General features: G+C 47.2%; 1 protein-coding gene and 1 pseudogene across 2 annotated transcripts in view; one reads left to right on the top strand and one right to left on the bottom strand.

Annotated features, from left to right (window-relative positions):
* The window catches only part of LOC147458748 (Glycine cleavage T-protein family), an 85,953-nt gene that overhangs the window by 14,035 nt on the left and 56,725 nt on the right, over positions 1-15,193 (top strand). The gene's annotated exons all lie outside the window — the stretch shown is intronic.
* LOC147458749 (uncharacterized) lies at positions 12,943-13,593 on the bottom strand (annotated as a pseudogene).

A 15,193-nucleotide genomic window follows, 5' to 3' on the forward strand; every position in this document is an offset into this window, starting at 1 on the left:
TGGTTGTATGCTTGTAAAATAATTGTTGTTGCGACTCCCGGCCCGGACCTGGATGGTTATGCGGGAGGAGTATTAAGAAGTCTGAGCAGTGGTTACTCTCAGCACCTCCAAACGACGCAGGCTGCGGTTTGGGGGGCGTTTGGTTGTAAAAGGCCTCTATATCTCCCGGCCCTGACCTTGTTAGGTTATGCGGGAGGTGTTCATCGGCGGCTTTATGTTTCTATGTCTTGTAACATGCATATGTGAGCATTTGTGTTGCATTGTGATGTGCCAACCAGTGAATATTCCTAATTGGATGAGATTGCCTGGGTATGTAATTTTAGTACATCAAGACACCCGAGGAAGATCAGTATACGGTCTGGGTATGATGGCTAATTTTACTACGCCGGAATATCAAGAGTTCCGATCTGGACGAAAGGAGAAGCTAACTCCTTGATCAAAACAGCCGATAGGAGCAGCTAACTCCTTTATCAAAAGACTAGAAAGGAGAAGCTAACTCCTTAATAAAAAGAGCAAACTGATTGTCCCTCGGAAATTTTTGAGCTAACTTGAGTTGTTTTGCAGATATGCTGTAATCGCGGACGATTACTCTCTTCAAGAAGGGGAGATGTAACAAACTGCTGATGTGTCGAAGCCTAAAGAATGGAGCCAACTTACAGATGCCGGCCGAGGGGCCTAAACCCTAAGAAGAACAAGCAACAGAAGAAGTGTCACAGAGTGAGGACGTGGTTGCCCGAGTGCAGAAAACCCTAACCCTAATTTCTGCCAGAAACCCTAATTCTGAAAACCCTAATTGCTGAAACCCTAATTCTGGAAACCCTAACCCTAAAACCTGCAAACCCTAATTTCTGCCAGAAACCCTAATTTTGGAAACCCTAACCCCAAGGCAGCAGACAAATTTCAAAAATGTTGACATGATGACGTGGCAGGTTGTACGGATTTCCGCGTTTTGCGTTGGCCGATGACGTGGCAGGTTGTACGGATTTCCGTAAATTGCGCTGGCAGCTTTTGGCTTTGCTTTTTGGACCAGAAGCTTTTGAGTTTGAAAGCTTTTCATATAAACTGTCCAAGGGCCTTTAAATACGAGGCTAGGGCTCATTCTCTGGCATGCTTCTTGGAGAAGGTGTAGAGTCTGGAGTACCGGCTTGTACTTTGATGATGCAATTTAAAGAAATACCGAAAGGGGCGCCAAGGTTTGGGGCCAATACTCTCTGGGGTGGAATTCCGCCACTCCGTGTCGTCTCTCTCTTTCAGTTCAGTTGTTATTGAAGTGCTAAAAGTCTGTTCGATCTGCTCTTTTCTATTGGCACGTGGTGCTCGTCTTGTGACAGTGGTATCAGAGCATCAGGCGTGTGCTTTTCTAAAAGCATACCGGTCCTACAAAAGAGCAGACAGTGCTATTGGCACGTGGTGCCCGCCTTGTGACAGTTTGCATCTATGTCGTACATGCTCACAGTCAACACTCGGGTGTGCGCACATCTGTCGACACATGTACGACACATACATGCTCATTGTCAGCCCTGGTGTATTCAGCACCTCGTTGACACATGTATTGCCTACGTGTGAACCCTGTCCCAATGACATAGTGGTAGCTTCACACTCTGCCATTGCTTGGAGTCATTAACTTTCCAATGACAAAATGGTAGCTACACATTTTGCCACTGTCTTTTAGTGCACGTTAGATCCGTAACACTTTCGAGCATACCCAAACCGACAGTTTAAGAATGCATTTACACATGTGTCCTCTAATAGAAGCAATTACTGTATCCTTGACAAACTGACAAGAAATACTCACTTCTATAGCACTAACCAAACTTTTGGACTTTACATAAGAGCAATTGCCAAATTGACAATCTGTACAGCTCTAACGTTCATGTAACATGTATTTCATTTGAGCTCACTTTAAATACCATGTACATCATTTGTTTCAGAAGCCATTGTCACATTGACAGTCCATGTAGCTTTGAAACTCAAGGGGTCAAGGTAGGTTGCAAATCGAAGGCTTCAAGGTAAAGTGATAACACAGTTGGTGACTCTGCAAGTTCACCTTCTTCCATCCACTTAGCATCCATTGGTGGATAGTTTCTGAACTTCACCAAGTAACGCCTAGCAACCTTGCCTTTCACTTTTCTTTCTTTGTGTGCCAAAATCTGTTCCGGGACCAAGATCTTGTCAAGTTCCTCGACTTCCGGCTGATCTTCAGCTGGCATATCCTCTGGCACATCACCCACATAGGGTCTGAGAAGACTCACATGAAACGCATTGTGAATCTTCCAACTCTCAGGCAATTTCAGCCTATATGCAACATCATTGATTATGTCACATACTTGAAAAGGCCCATAGTAACGCTTACTGAGCTTTGGAAACAGTCTTTCCTTGCCCTTCATCTTCTTTAACCTTGCCTTTTCAAAGCGTAGAAGCACCCAATCATCAAGTGAAAATACCACTTCACGACGGTGACGATCAACTGCTTTCTTTTGCTTTGCCTGAGTCTTTTCTAAGGCCACTTGGATCTTCTTGTACATTTCATCCCTGTCCTGAACATACTTATCTGCTTCAAATATCTTGTCCTTTGTATGCAGTATGGGAGGAACTTTCTTGCCACCTTCAACTATCTCAAAAGGTGCCTTGCCAGTTGATGAATGCACTGTATTATTGTATGCATACTCCACCAATGGTAAATACTGCTCCCACTTTCCTTTATGCTCTGACACGTAGCACTTCAGCAGATCTAGGACAATAGAATTTGCCTCTTCTGAGTATGCATCTGTTTGAGGATGAAATGACGAAGAGAATTTGAGCGTGGTGCCCATATTCTCAAACAAGCCTCTCCAAAACAAACTTGTCATGCGTGGATCACGGTCGCTAACAATCGACTGTGGCATGCCATGATACTTGAAAATATTGCTCATAAACAAGCGTGCCATCTTATCTGACTTTATCTTCTTCATGACAGGAATAAAATGAGCCTGCTTGCTGAATCTGCAAATGATGGTCCAAATACCATCATTTCCTGTCTGTGTTCTCGGAAGATCAAAGATAAAATCCATAGCAATACTTTCCCATGGTTTATCTGGAATAGGTAGTGGTTGCAATAATCCTCGTGCCTTTTGCCTGTCAAACTTGACTTTCTAGTATATTAGGCATTCTTGCACAAAGGCACCCACATCTCTTCTCAATGTAGGCCAGTAGAAGAATGTCTCAACCGCTTTAACTGTAGCATCGATACCAGGATGCCCTGCATACGGTGGGACATGACTCTCTTCCATAACTTTGCGTTGCAATGGCTTTGTAACACACAATCTGCCATGCATCATCATGAACCCATCTTTGAGAAGATAGTGTACAGTAATCTTTTTGTTGTAGGCATCCATGATTCCCTATACACGAAACAACCATGGAATACCTAGCAACACATCACATCCGTCCAGTGGCATGATGTAAAATTCTTCAGCATCTACATAGGATTGGATATGTAGGCGCAACTTTCCGATGATGGGTGTCACAATCTCTGTATGGCCAGGACATGCGAAACCTGCCTCTGCTGTATACCCCATCTCTTCAGGTCTGATTCCCAACTTTGAAGCCAATTCTGGGGAAATGAAGTTGGCTTTGGCATGTGGATCAAAGAAGATAAGCACTGTTTGATCCTTGACCTTTCCCCATGCTCTGCAAAGCTCACTTGCATCTAAATTTGGCTTGTCGCTCACCATATCTGGCACTAGACCAGCCATGGGCCTCTTTCCTTTCCTGTCCTCCTTGTCTTCAGAATCAGTTGGTCTTTTCTTTTGAGGACAATTGTAAGCATTGTGGGCAGGCTGCTCACAGATAAAGCATTTGTTCTCTGACCTTAGGACCTTCTTTTGCTCTTCTGACTTGCGAGGAAAACGTCTTTCCTTTTTTTTGCTGGTCCCTTTTCTGATTCAGCTGTAGCTTTGCCTTTCCCTGCGTTGGTTGGCTTCTGAGTCCCTTTAGGAACCACATTGGGAACTTACTTCTTCGCTGAATTTTTCTTGGCTGATCCTTCCTTGACGCCAGTACGAAATTCACAATGTTCTCCCTTGAGCAAACCATTGCCAGTGTTTGCTACCTCGATGAGTTGCGTCCAAGTAGTGACTTTGGTCTTCGTGCACTACTGTCTCAATCCTTTGGGTAGGCCACAACAATATTTTTCAATCTGTTCTGTCAATGGCACAAACCTATAGGAAGTTACTGGAAGTAGAGCTTTCCAAAACTTCCGATTGTAGTCATCCAGATTCTTGCAAGTGGCAGCATTAAGCTGGTGCCATTCTGTCATGACGTCTGCTTCAAAGTCATCAGATAACCATGCTGCTGCAAAAATCCGCTTGAAGTAAATCCATGTGGACGGAGCTTGCCCTTGAAGCAATAAAGTTGTCCACCATTGTCCCGCATTCCCTGTCAAGAAAGTGGTTGCCTTGTGGACCTTTGAAGCCTCTATAAAGTTTCCCCTTGCATAGGCCTTGTCAAACTGCTTGAGAAATGAGAGAGCCTTCTTCCTGTCATCAGACCCTGTAAAGGTCGTGAATGTCACACCTTTGCCACCTTCTTTGTACGGAGTTGGCCTCTCAAGCGGCGTTAAGTTGTCATATGGAAGTGACTGAAACATGGGAACACTGTTAGGGTTCATCTGTGTTCCTTGACCGCAATTAAGTTGACCTGAAATGCCATATTTGGCTGATGATTTGTAATTCCAGCCATACCAAAATTTTCCTGTGGCATCCCAAATTGGCCGTGAGCGCTTTGAAACCGTGGTAGCATGCTCGTGACACCATACATGGGGTTAGGCATCATTGTTTGAGCACCCCGAACACTGTTCCTGGCGTGTAAAACTGATTTCCAGGTGCATGACCAACCATGCTTTGGAATACCGATCCACCTCCAAAATAGCCAGGGTGTATTGAAGGTGATGGGAAGACCTATTGCATAGCCTGTAGGTTGCTTCCCTGCCCAATAGAACCAGCTATAGGCTGGTGAAAGGTGGCTGGCTGAACTGGTACAGCTTGAAAGACTGGCATCTCAGCCACCTGTTCTTGCACCTTAGGCACAGGTTGTGGAGACTGCATGTTCTCCGTCAAGTGTACAAGTGTTTCCATTGACTGTGCAGTATGAATCACCTGTGCTCGAGCCTTAACAGGCTTTTGAATATGATCCAGTGACCCAACTTGCTGAGACGGAAGAGGAGGTTGCAGAAAGGCTAAAAACCTCGGGTTCTGCATTACTTGTGTGAACATAGCCAAAACAATAGCCAACTGGGTCCTGAATATATCATCATCTGTCTGTGGTGGTCTTGAGGACTCTGCCACTTCATGTGTCTGTTGACCCTGCGAAGAGGAAACCTCTTCAGTCACATCATCTGGTTTGTCAGCCATTATTGCAATTCCCTGTGTCTGGTCTATGATCCCCCGTGTCTTCAAGCCCAAACTGACCAAAGCTCACTTCTATGGGAAAAAGTGATTTAATCCCGGGGATGGAACCATGAAACCGGCGTGTTTAATCCAAAAAGGGCGGTAGACTTTAGACTTGAACTTTATTTTCTTTCACCCATTTAATTTGTCGCCCACTTTACCTGTACTTTCAAGACACAACAAAAGGGGAAAGGGATACAGACTGCTAGATTGCACCTGTATGGGAAGACCGACACCAGACTGGCCCCTAAATGAGGCGCCCCTTTCTGTATTTCTTTATTCTTTAACAGAGGGAATAAAAGCTGTGGTTCCCTACAAGCTGCCCCGCACAATCTTGGCTGAATTTCAATTGTTCTGGTCCGATTTCGGCAGCATAGCTGTACTAGGACCCTTCACAGTCAGTATTCCCACGCATTAGATGACTTTTCGGATGCATATGGACACTTTACAAAACCTGGCGAGAATCTGCAGCACGCTGAATTCTCTGTTTTCAGCCCCGAAAATGCGCAGATTACTTGTAGAGTAGTCCCCTCACGTCCCGGAACCTCCTGGGGGTATTAGGGTTCGTTTAGGGCCAAAACCCTAAACCTGCAAAAATACACAGCAGGCTGTAATTCCCTTTTTCGGGCTACGTTTTGCGTACCTGTCGCATCCGTAGCAAGCCCTCGAGCTCCCGCACGTGTAGGGCTACTTGCCCTTTGAATCGGACGAGATTTCTGACGTGAAACCTCTCCGAATTCACCTGTACTACCTGCGGGGGATTAGCCGCTAGCTAATCCAGTACCTGTGCAAGAGGCTCTTGCCTCGGCAATCACGCATGAACCCACATAACTGTACATTGGTCAAATGAAAAGCCAACTAGTGGGGCATAACATATTGCCATAGGGGAGAGAGAGAGCAGTGCGTAGCGTGCAGGGCATCACTCCTGGCACCGCACCGTACATAAGAGGGAAAGGAAGCACTCCATAGCTCTTAACCTGTGACAGTTTGCAAAAGGAGGCTCATCCCAGCTTAAAAATCAGCGCCCGCTTCTCTTGGATGAGGAAACTTCACAGAAATGTGCCACTTGGCACACTTTCAGGCCATTTCCCGTTTCGGGGTTGCCGCCTAAAAATCTCCCGACCGGTTGCCGAGTTGACTTCACTGCAGAGCAATAAAATGTTCCCCTTGTCATTCCGGAGATAATGACGCGAACACAATTTCAGGTCCCAAAATAGGAGTTCCCTAAATTTTAGGAGATGCTGCCATTGTATCTTTCTAGTTTATCCGACCCTCTTTGTACACTACAGCCACACCCAGGACTGAAATGTAGCCTCTGTAGCAAAGGATTCCACTTTGGCTAGTCAATGACCCCAGTTTGGCTAACCATAGTCCTTGTCCAACCTTAGTGCTGTCTTGCCCTCAAGCCTGGACTCCCTCTGAACAGTTCCACACTAGCTATGCAATGCAGGGCAGTTAGATTTCCCGAGGGTTGTTTCCAAAAAGTGAAAATGAATAAATAATAAGAAAGAAATCAACAAAAAGGATAGATAGTAGTCACACGTTGGTGACACCTCCTCCTCCCCGTTCCCGTCCTGTTTCGGACACTCCTGTTTCCGTTCCTCGTTCCCGTTCCGGGTAACTATGGTTGAGTAGTCCTCAATGTGTGCTAGCAAGCTTAAGTGACGAGTCAAATATCCTATGCATTAGTATGTAGGTCCTGCTGGTTTGAGTACTCTACAATCTAGGGCAGAAAATGCTTTTTAGCCAGAAACTCTTGTAGGCAAGCAAATAGGTTCTTATAGCAGTGACACTTATCGCCTCCTTTTTTGTCTTTTGGGGAGCGTGTTGTTTATTTTTGTGAAGTCAGTTGTCAATTCGTATCGAAAAGCTACCTTAGTAGTCTAGCCAACCAATTATTATAATGGAGTGCACTTTGATAGAGTTGATGGTGACCTTTTGTCTTTCTATTCGTAGCCAAGAGGTTATTTTGTGGATGCACTGTGATTTGTTTGTTGCCTTTTTTGTAGTAGCAAGGAAGTCTTGATAACTGGTATCCTTGGCACTACTCCTATACAAGCCACTTGTAATGATATTTGCTTGCTATGGATTTGCTTTCTCATGTAGACTTCTGGTTGTGTGCGAGCTCTTCAATTTGGGTTTATGCTTTTGACTTTGAATGGATCTAAAGAAGCTGTGGGTGGGTGGCTTGATCAAGATTCTAGCGGTGGGATAGACTCCCTCCATCAAGTGGATTTTGCACCAATTTCTTTCTTGCCGTGGTTCCCTTTTTTGTCATCCAAGTTGAGCTAGTTTTCTTGCCAACTCTTGAGTGGCCACCTTAAGTGGACTCGCCTATTGCGGGTCTCGCTCATAGTGTGCTCAAGTCCCTCTACCATTTTGAGGTCTCTTCTCTAGAGTTCTTGGTTTCTCTTCGTAGCCTCTTCATGCTCATCCTTGTCTTCGGATGTGCATTGTGTTTCCTTTGCCTTTGGGGTTCCAATTTCGTTTCTATTGAAGGCTTTTGGGCCAAGAGTTGGGCAAGTGCTGGTTGTTATAGCTCTTATTGCTTTCATGTAGTGCCTATTGCTGCTCCCCTCTTCTTACCTCCTTTGAGAGAACTCGTGGAGGCGATCTTTCAGATGCTGTGTGAGTTCCTCTCTTCTCCTTTTTAGGTAGCCAGAGCACTTTTGACTCCTTCCAGGAGAGGTTTTTTCGTGTGGCCATTGTTTCTGTTTCTAGAATCTCGTTGCTTGATGTATCATTTTTTTCTAGCTCACATGCCTTTTTGACTAAGTTGTAGTAGTCTAAGTAGGTTTGAGAAGCTCAAAAGCTACCAAGTTTACAACCTTTTTTTCACCACTTTGCATACCAAACAACATGCTGCTAATGTGGCCATTGAATTGTGAATGGAGCTAAAGCCTAAGAGTAACTACGGAGAGTTTGGCTTCAACGGACATCCCCTTAGTCTTTATGATGATAAGAAAACTCACCTTCAATGAAAACAAAATTGAGCGCAACTCAAAAGTTGGTGATGGTGATTGAGTGGGATTCCCTTCCAATAGAGCGGCTTACCAAATTCTGAAATCAGAAAGGCTCATGGACCGTTAGCCAAAAATCCACCGCCAAAAATGACCACTACCAGTGAGTTTGCTCTCTAATAAAGAGCAGATTCCGACGCCTTCTTTTGCCTGAACTTGACCAATTATTGGCGGACCAGCCTACCTTTTACTTTCCTTTCCTTATGCACTAGGACTTTTCTGGAATGGGAAGCTCTTTCTCTCTGCTACTTCTGATTGCTGCTCTGGGACCCTCTCCTTTGCACCTCATCCTTGGAAGGTGTTAAGTGACTCACATGCAAAGCATTGTGAATCCCCGAAGTGTCTGGCAACTTCAGTCTATAGGGTACATCGTTGATCTTTTCTTGAATCTGGAAGGGCCCATAGTTGTCAAAGTTGACGATGCGGAAGCGTAGAAACCGGGGGGGGGGGGGGGGGGGGAGAGAGAAATGAAATGTTATATTAACGTCTTCAAAAGGCCACAATGACCTATGAGACCCAAAAGTTACAAAGTGGTGGATCTGATACAAAGTCAGAGTAACAAAATAACCTAACAACAGTACAAAACAAAGATATATACTATGGGGTCCTAAGTTGGTCTATGTGAGTCAAGCAAAAAACTAAGCAGAATAATGGGCGGCTTGTTGGGATAGCTGAATCACAAGAGATCTAGCATCGGTCGTTGGTAAATCTCATCAATTTCCTCCATGGTAAGTAGTATGACCGGGTGTCGTGTATGTTTGGCCAGCGTGCTCCGAATTTTCTGTCGTAGCCTTCGTCGATGCTGTGTAGTTCTTCGCAGTCGCGGGCGCCTGGATTTCCCCAGTTCAATCGCTCGGTCAATCAGTGTGCCTCTGGTGTGAGACGGGGGGGAGCTCTGTTGTGGGAGTGGCTCTTGCGGTTGTCCCGTGTCTGCTCTGAAGAAGTTTGTGATCCGTCTTTGAGACTGGCTAGCCTCGCCATTCATCAGGCTATCTCTGTGTCTGCGCAGCTGGAGCAAGAACAAACCCAGGCATCTCCGATCTTCGTATCCCATGACTCTTGAGAGCGGTCCAAAACCCTCTCTGAACAAGCAATGGAAGCGGCCTCGTATCTCATAGTAGACGGGGCAGCGGCATGTATAGTGTAGCTCTGTCTCAGGTTCCATGTTACATAAGGGGAATGTCCTGTCCTCTGCTGGTACTCCGCTGTATCTCCCAGTCTCAATCTGCAACTGGTGAGAAGATGTGAGTAACTGGCCGATAGCACATCGTATCCCATGAGACAGGTGGGTATCCATGTATCTGGGTCTCGCCACAAAACCATCTTCCGTAAGCTGGAGGAGGTGGTCTTTGTAGAAAGCCATCTTCGTGCCCAATTCCTGTGCTGGTTGTATCCATGTCCTCCTGGTGTCTAGCTGGGTCAGGTCTTGGCGGATGAGCTTGGTGATCTCTGACTGTGTAAGTGTGAGAGATGGTGTGCATCCAATGAGTACTGGAATGGTGGCAGCCTGTCTATGCTGAACCCATGTGCCTGAAACCATGATGTCATCTCCCCATGCCAGCATGTTGTATCTCCTTGTATGGCTAGCTGTCGAGAGGATTCGAGTGCTATGCGAGCATATCTGTCTCTAGGAAGTGCCCATGTGCGGTTTATGAAGGAGACTGATCTGGCGAGCGCCTCCACCACAAGTGGGGGGGCCGCTAGCTCTGCTCGGATAATGGCCCGTGGTACTGATGCCTTGCTTCTAATGAGCCGCGATATCATAGAGACGAGAGGTTTCTCCATGTTCCCCCATCCTTCTGAGCGACCCGGCCTCCCGTGGTGATCCAGTGGAGGTCCCCATATCTCGGTTCCATAGAGCAGTGCTGAAGCCACCAAGGTGTCAAAGAGCCAGAGCTTCGTCCGAGGCTCCTGAAACTGAACCTGCGAACACATCCTCTCCAATCTACCCAATGCTGCGTGGGCTCTAGTAAGTCTGGTCTCTGCTGCTCTTCTGAGTGAGAATGCAGGTCCGCTAAAAACCACTCCATGGTAAGTGTAAGCGTCTGTGTACTCCATCGTCTCCTGGCCGTATGTGAATGTAGGTGCTGACCTCCTGATCCACTGTGGGGTGGTATTAAACACCATAACCTTGGTTTTACCCAGGTTGACAGACAAACCACTTTCGTGGGCAAACGTATGCAAAGCATCCAATTGACGTTGCATTCCATCTGGGGATTCGGAGATCAACACTATGTCATCAGCATATAACAAAAGTGGAATCCATGTCCGTGCCAACTGAGCACCTTTATCCCCATCGCTGTCAATTTAGTCAGAAACCTCATCCACATACATACCGAAAAGAGTAGGAGAGAGCGGGCAGCTGTGCTTCACCTCAATAGTGGAGTGAACCGGTGTAGAAAGTCCCTCCGAGGTGCGTACATGCCCTACTACTGATCTGTACAATGCCATGACCCCCCAAATGAGTTCTGTGGGTACTCCCATTTTCTGTAGTCTGCGCATCAGTCTAGCTCTGGGGACCGTGTCGAAAGCTTTGCGGAAGTCCACAAAGCTACAATAGATCCGTCTCCCATGAGATCTGCCTTCTTCGATGTTGGCCCTGAGTGTTAGGATATGGTCAAGAGTAGAGAAGCCTCTCCTGAATCCTGCCTGCCCAGTTGCACGTATCCCTTCCCTCTCTGCCCATCTACTCAGCTGTTGCTCCAGAATGGATGCATACAACCGTGCCAGTGTGTGCCCAATCATAATAGTGCGATAATTCCCAGGCTCCATGGGGTCTCTTGATTTGAAGATAGGTATGATCGTAGATAGGCTCCAAGAGTCTGGTAGGCCCTCACACATGGCCCGGTTAAACAAAATTGCCAGAAGCTCTGCTAGTAGGTCTTTGGCATGCATGAAATGCTCAGCGACTAGGCCATCATGATCATATGCTCTCCCAGTCTTCATCTTGTCAATAGCTTTCTTCACCATCTCAACGGTGAAAAAGACACATGCGTGTGGGCATGGATCGGGGGGGTTGGGGAGGGCCGGCTGTCCATGTACTGTGTACAAAGATGATGCGTACTGCCCCCAGGTCTCTGTGGAGGAAATAGCAAGGGGGGGGGGACTGCTCATGAAAGAGCCGCCACGCCTCACGCGAGTCCTGACTCAAGAATAGCTGATATAGGTCCTAGCCCAAAAAGCCCTCTTCTTCCGCCGCACCAGGCATCGGAAGTCAATCTGTGACTGTCTGTGAGTGACGTCCCCCAACAGCACCTCCCTCTGAAGTCTGGCTCTAGTCTGGCGGCACTCCTCATCGTACCAACTGTTCTGAGGCATGCTCCCTGATCGGCGGCTCTGCTCAGGCTGGGTGTGTGGGTATGCTTCTGCTGCTGCCTCATGTAATGTCCGTGTCAGTATAGTAGTTAGCTCTTCCAGAGGTCGCCCCGGGTCCTCAGTCCATAAGCGTCTGTAGATTCCGTCCATGTATACAGAATTCGTCTCCCGTGTGAATGTGTAGCGAGTAGGGGCTGCTACTCGTGGCCTGGGTGCTACACACAGAGAGAGAGAGAGAGAGAGAGAGAGAGAGAGAGAGAGAGAGAGAGAGAGAGAGAGAGAGAGAGAGACTCCCGAACCAATTTACCTTGGCAATGAATAACATAATGTTAAGCACAGAGAGCTCCACACAAAGTGGGTTTCGCAAAATCCGGTATCCCTCTCTTGGCTCCAATCTGCTCGCCTGTTCGTCTCCGACAGTGTTTTAAAACGCTTGGTTAGGGGGGCGGGTGGTGGGCATTGTTGATGCAGGGGGAGAAGACCGTCGTGGCCGGCAACGTTTCAATACGCAAGGGACAGAGGGGACTGTCGCTGTCGATGTCGGCATTGGGAGGCAGCGGTGTTTCAAAACGCCCGCACACTGCACAGACCACGACTTGCTAATGTCCGCCTGTCGGGCAGCGTTTCAGAATACAAGGCGAGGTTGGGCGCCGTTGGATGCTCTGTGGTCCAACGTTCTAAAACACAGGTGCTGCGCCTAGTAGCTCGTTGTTGCAGGGGCTGCGTGCTGAGACGCCCAACGGGAGGGGAGGACGATGGAGTTTGCCCAGCGTCTTAAAATGCTAATTGCAGCGTGTGGGAGGGGTTGGACGTTGACGACGAGGGAGATTTACCTTCTCGCTTTATGGTCTTCTTCTCTGAGTAGCTCGTCTCCACCAAGGTTCTTCATGCACGGAGCTTCACCAAGAGCTCTGATACCATGTCAAAGTCGACGATTCGGAAGCATAGAGACCAAGGGGGGGGGGGGGAGCAATGAAATGAAAGGAAATAATATATTAACATCTTCAAAAGGCCAAAATGACCTATGAGACCAAGCCGTTACAACATAGTGAATCTGATATCATGTCCATAATAAAAAGAACTGAAAAAAAATACAATGTGTAGTACAATGAAAGAAGGGAGGGGGGGCGGGGGGGGGGGGGGGGGGGGGGGGGGAGGGGGGAAGATATGGTGGAGATTCATTATAATCTGCACTCTGGAGGTCGAGAGAGTATGGCTCGAATCCTCTGTTGTAGTCTCCGTCGATGTTGTGTAGCTCCTCTCCTCAATCGTGGACGTCTAGATCTCCCTAGCTCCAATGCTCGGTCTATGAGAATGCAAGTAGCGGTAGTATGAGTGCGGCCAGATTTCTGCAATGGTGTCTGCTCCTCTGGCTGCTCCTCTGGGGGTTCAATATCTAGTGTAAAGAAATCTATAATTTGTCTCTGGGACCGTCTCTCTCCAGCTCTCCTCAGTAAAGTGTCTCTGTGCCTGTGTAACTCAAGTAGATACAATCCAAGACATCTCTGATCCTCATAGCTCATGACCCTAGATAGAGGCCCAAAACCCTCTCTGAATAGACAATGAAAACGGCCTCATATCTCGTAGTACACTTTGCAATGACATATTTAATGTAACTCTGTCTTTGGCTCTAGATGACATAAGCGGCATATCCTGCTATCTGCCGATATCCCTCTGAATGTGCCAGTCTCAGTCTCGAGCTGAAGTGAGGATGTGCGTATCTGGCCAATGGCACAACGCAAGCCATGAGAAAGATGTGTGTCCATATAGCTAGGTCGAATCACAAACCCATCCCCTGTGAGGTGGAGAAGATGCTCTCTATAGAAAGCCATCTTCGTGCCTAACTCCTGTACCGGCTCTATCCATGTCCTCCTCGTGTCCAGCTGGATCAGATCCTGACGAATGACTCTAGTAATCTCCACCCGTGTCAGAGACATCAAGGGTGCCTGTAGAGAGTACTGAAAAGGAGGCAGCTTATCCATGGTGAAGCCATGTGTCTGAAACCATGATGTCATTTGTGCATACTAGCATGATGTATCTCCCTGTAGAGCTAGCTGTCTCGAGGACTCTAGGGCCAGCCTGGCATATCTGTCTCTGGTAGTATCCCATAGGCTGCGTACAAAGGAGATTAGTCTGGTAATCGCCTCAATCTCCATAGGGGGGGCAGCTAACTCCACGTGGTACGGATGCCTCGGCTCTAATCAGCCGAGAGATCATTGATACCAAGGGCCTCTCCATGTCTCCAACTATCCTGGCCTATAGAAGGTCCCCAAACCTGCACCCCATATAGCATAGTAGATGCAACCAAAGTATCAAAGAGCCATAGCTTTGTCCTAGGTTCGTGAAATTGAACCTGCGAACACATCCTCTCTAGTCTTTCCAAAGCTGCATAAGCTCTAGTCAGTCTAGTCTCTGCTGCTCTTCTCAAAGAAAATCTCGGCCCAATGAAGACTGCCCCCAAGTAAGTGTACGCATCTGTATACTCCACAATCTCCTGACCATATGTGAAAGTAGGTGCTGATTTCCTGATCCATTGTGGTGTGGTGTTAAACACCATAACCTTGGTTTTACCAAGGTTTACACACAATCCACTATCCTCTGAAAAACTATGTAGTGCATCCAAATGTCGCTGCATACCCTCTGGTGAGTCAGATATCAACACAATATCATCAGCATATAACAACAATGGGATCCATGTCCCTGCCAGCGGGGCACCTCTCTCACCCTCTCTGTCAATGTAATCAGACACCTCATCAACATACATACCAAATAGAGTAGGAGACAATGGGCAGCCCTGTTTCACCCCAATAGTAGAGTGAACTAAATCAGATACCCCTTCCGAAGTGCGTACATGTCCCATCATTGATCAGTACAAAGCCATAATCCCCCAGATCAACTCTATGGGCGCCCCCATCTTTTGTAGTTTGCGCATCAATTGAGCTCTCGGTACCATGTCAAATGCTTTGCGGAAATCCACAAAGCTACAATAAATCTCTCTCCCATGTGACCTGCCCTCCTCAATGATGGCTTTGAGTGTCAAAATATGATCAAGAGTGGAGAAACCCCTCCTGAAACTGGCCTGACCCTTTGCCCGCACCTCCTCATCCTCTGCCCAAATACTCGAGCGCTGCTCAAGAATGGATGCATACAACCGTGCCAATGTGTGTCCAACCATAATAGTGCGGTAGTTCCCAGGCTTTGTAGGATCCCCTCCCTTGAAGATAGGCACAATAGTAGACAACCTCCAAGTCTCAGGTAACCCCTCACACATGGCACGGTTGAACAACACTGCAAGAACCTCCATCAGCATATCCCTAGCATGTATAAAGTGCTCCGCTACTAGACCGTCATAATCATATGCCCTCCCGGTCCTCATCCTGTCAATGGCCCTCTGTACCATCCCAATGGTAAAGAAGGTGCTCGTAGCTGGGC

Source organism: Adiantum capillus-veneris, chromosome 4, assembly GCF_014529385.1.
Source record: "Adiantum capillus-veneris isolate H3 chromosome 4, ASM1452938v2, whole genome shotgun sequence".
NCBI lineage: Eukaryota > Viridiplantae > Streptophyta > Polypodiopsida > Polypodiales > Pteridaceae > Adiantum > Adiantum capillus-veneris.